The sequence below is a fragment of the Tupaia chinensis genome, unplaced genomic scaffold (assembly GCF_000334495.1).
Source record: "Tupaia chinensis unplaced genomic scaffold, TupChi_1.0 Scaffold000081_1, whole genome shotgun sequence".
Taxonomy (NCBI): Eukaryota; Metazoa; Chordata; class Mammalia; order Scandentia; family Tupaiidae; genus Tupaia; species Tupaia belangeri.
In genome coordinates this window covers 4,995,248-4,999,766 of record NW_006159542.1, presented here as the reverse complement: position 1 = coordinate 4,999,766, position 4,519 = coordinate 4,995,248, and positions in this window count along the sequence as shown.

The window sequence follows — 4,519 nt, the reverse complement described above, 5'->3', positions numbered from 1 at the left end:
ACAGGAATGGTGCTAGAGAAGACACACATGAAAGTAAAATATAATCTTGAGACCAGCAGTTAGCGTAATGGCTATTTTGCTGAACTCCCATGTAGTCAACTGCAGTTTGAGTCCCGGACCCGGTGGCTTAAACTCACGATGGGCACGTTTGCGTGCATGCCCAAGATCTCGAGAGAAGAGTGGAGGAGAGGGGATTGTGGCATGGCCATTCCCCCGGGGGATGATTTCTCGCTTGCTCTCTCTCTATCTCTCGCTGTCTCTCTGGTGAGTGCACCCGCCCTATAGCAAAAACCTCTCTCAAAAAGAAAAAGTAAAATAAAATCTTTGCTTCTTTTATCCTTAACTGATCTAACAGATAATTGTTTGTTCAAAGTAATAATATCAATGATAAACTACACGATTATACATTATGAATAAGCAAAATGAATGGCAGCCATATTATAAGGGGTTGGGAACAGAATTGGGACTACTCCATTAGAAGGCACCTGGCGCCATCCATGAAGCAGCTTAATATGTTATCTGAAAGTGAACTTAGATTAATTATAAATAAATTCATATCATACACTCTGGGGTAATCACTGAAAACTTCCTTAAGAATTGATATGCTAAGAGTTGGGAGAAGATGGAATCGTATAAAACGCTCAATTTAAACCAGAGGAGGCAGAAAAAGAAGACAGAAAAGGAAACAGACAAGGGCATGAAAAAGAAAATGATTACAAATATGGTCGATATAAGCGCAACTACATCAATAATCACTTTAAATGTGAATAATAAATACACATTTGGGCCAGGAGGTAGTATAGCAGTAACACAACTGGACCCTTGTGGGAAAGACCTTGAATTTGTGTCCTGGGACCTGTCTAAACATACCAGGTGTGGCTTGTAATCCAGGCCAGTTGGGACTGGCAGTGGACTGTGGTATGGAAACCTTGTTAGGGATGCCGGTCTCTGTCTCTCTCTCTCTCTCTCTGTCTTATGGAAAAAATAAACTTTAAACAAATAAGTATACAATTAAAAGACTATCAAAGTGGGGCCAACAGGTGGTGTGGTGGTTAAGAGCGCTGGACTCCCACATGGCTGACCATGGTTCAAGTTCCAGACCTGGTGGCTTGCCTTCTCGTTCTCACTCTTTCTCTCTCGCTCTCTCACTCTGTCCCTTTCTGGTCAAATTTTAAAAAAAAATAATAATAATGAATAAATAAGTTAATAAAGTTAAGTAAAGTATGCTTAAAAAAAGACTATCAAAATGGATTTTTTAAAAAGATCCAATTATATGCTGTCCACAAGAAACTCAATTGAAATGTTAAGATACAGATATATTCAACTAAAAGCAAAGGTATTGAGAACACTATACCATGCCAACACTAATTAAGAGAAACTCATAGTAGCTCCAGAAATTTCAGACAAAGTATAAGTCACAGCAGGGAAAATGATCAGGGATAAAGAGAGACATTATATAATGGTAAGAGTCAATTCATCCTAGAAGACATGATCATCTTCAATGTATATATACTTAACAACACAGCATCAAAATATATGAGGCAAAGGGAACAGAACTCCAAGGAGAAATTAGACAAATCCACCATTAATATCTTCTTCCAATAACTGACTGATCGAGCAAGGAGAAAGTCAGTAAGGATACAGTTAAACTGAACAGCACCATTAATCAACTGGATCTAATTGACATTTATAGAGTACTTCATCCAACAACAGCAAAATATACATTCTTCTCAAGACCACATGGAATATTCACCAAGATAGATCATATTTTAGTTCATAAAACTCACTTTAATAAGCTTAAAAGAGTAGAAACCATATAAAATATGTTCTCAGACCACAATGGAAGTAATCTAGAAATCAGTAACAGAAAAAATGGCTGGAAAAATCCAAAATATGTGGAGATTAAACAGCACAATCCTAAATAATACATGGGTCAAAGCAGAAATCTAAAGTGAAATTAAAAACTATTTTGAACGAAATGAAAAAGAAAATACGATGATCAAAATTTGTGGGAAACAGTAACTGCAGTGATTAGAGGGAATTTTATAGCACTGAATGCATAAATTAGAAAAGAAAATACCTAAAATGAACAATCTAAGTAAGGTCTACTTTAGGAAACTAAAGAAAGAAGAGCAAAATATAGCAAACAGAAGAAAATAAACCAAAAAATTAGAACAGAAATGTATGAAATTAGAAGCAGGAAATGAACAGGGAAAATGGATGCAACCAAAGGCTGCTGCTGTGAAAAGATCAATAAAATTAATAAACTCTAACCTAGCTAACCAAGACAAAGAGAAGACACAGGTTGCTAACATCAGAAATGGAAAAGAGGCCATCACTACTGATTCCATGGACTTTACAAGGGTAATAAAGTAATATTATGAATTCTTTGTCCAGAAATTTGATTAAATGGACCAAGCCCTTGAAAGACACAATTAACCCAAACTCACATACAGTCATGTAAATATGCCTATATTTATTTTTAAATGAAGCCATAATTAATCATCTTTCACAAATGAAAGCTTGAGCCCAGTGATGAACTGTACTAAATACTCAGAGATAAATAATATCAATTCTCTCCAATTTCTTCTAGGAAATGGAACCAAGGGAACACTTCTTAACTTAATCAATGAGACCTTATTACTCTAATAGCAAAACATGATAATGATATACAAGAATGAGAAACTGCAGACCAATAGCTCTTCTGAACACAGATGAATAAATCATCAATGAAATATTAGCAAAGTCTATGCAAAAAAAAAAAAGAGAGAGAGAGAGAGAGAAGTGTATGCCATAACCAAACAGGATTTATCCCAGGTGTGCAAGGTTGGTTCAATACTCAAAAATCCATTTGTGCAATCCATCACAAATGCATCAAGTTAAAGAAGAAAAACCACATAATCATACCAACAGATGGCATTTGACAAGATCCAATATCCATTTGTGATAAAAAAAAAAAACTCTCAGAAAACTAGGAAAAAAGGGGAATGTCCTCAACTTGATAAAGAATACCTACAAAAAAACCTACAACTATAATCAGACTTAACAGTGAGAAACTGGGACCAGCAGCTAGCATAATGGCTATGTCGCTGGACTCCCACGTAGTCGACCACGGTTCGCGTCCCGGACCCAGTGGCTTGAAACTCACACTGGGCGTGTGTTCGTGCATGCCCAAGATCCCGAGAGGAGAATGGAGGAGAAGGGATTGCGGCATGACCATCCCCCCCGGGGGGTGATTTCTTGCTTTCTGTCTCTCTGACTGACTCTGTCTGGCGAGCGCATGCGCCCTATAGCAAAAACCTCTCAAAAAACAAACAAACAAACAAACAAACAAAAACAGTGAGAAACTAAATGCCTTTCCCGAAAGATCAGGAACAAAGCAAAGATGTCCTCTCTCACCACTACTATCCAATGTCACAAGAGAAGTCCTATCTAATGTGATAAAACAAAACAAAACAAAAAGGAAATAAGAGATATACATATTGAGAAGAAATAAAACTGCAAAACTGTCTATATTCACATGATTACCTACAGAGAAAATCCCAAAGAACTAACAACAACGGCAACAAAAATGTAACTAATGCAAAATTATGGGAAGGTCACAGGATGCAAGGTTAATATACTAAAGTCAACTGCTTTCACAGATATCAGCAATGAAGAAACAGAACTTGAAATTATAATAGCAATAATGCTTACATTAGCACCAAGGAAAAAGAATAAGTAAACAGGTATAAGTATCTCACAAATATGTACATGATATATGAGGAAAACTACAAAACTCTGATAAAATAAATCAAAGATCTAAAAAAATGGAGAGATAGTCCATGTTCATGGAGTCAGGACTCCATATTGTTAAGATGCCAATTGTATAGATTCAATGATCCCAATAAAAAGTCCAACAATAATTTTGTGGCTATTGACTGATTCTAAAGTATATGTGAAAAGGCAAAATCTCCAGAACAGCCAAACCAATATTGAAAAAGAGCAACAAAGTTAGAGGACCAACACAACCCAACCTGAAGACTTACAGTACAGGTTAGTATTGCCAAAAGAACGAACAAGTAGATAAGTGAAACAGAATAGAAAGTCCAGAAATAGACATACCCGAATATAGCCAACTAATCTCTGACAATAGAGTAAAGGCATTTAAATGGAGGATGGATAATCTTTCCAACGAATGATTCTAGAACAACTAGACATCCACATGCAAATATACAAAATAAAAAAATTACACCTCAGGCCTGCCCTTGTCTGCCTGCATTCTGACCTCAGCCATGACCACCTTCTTCAGACAGTGCGTCACACCTGGGCAGCTACCAACTTATCTCCCCTCTGCCTCATCCAGCCTCTCAATTCATGCTCAAGCCATGGCAACTTTTGCTATCAATCAAGTCTTTCCTCGGTCCTATTTCCATTCCAATTTTTCTCTTCTTTGTGTCTACATAAATTATTTCCTGTAGGAACTATGTCTATTTTTCGTTCCTGCTTTATCCCCAGCACCATGAGTATAATAGATGCT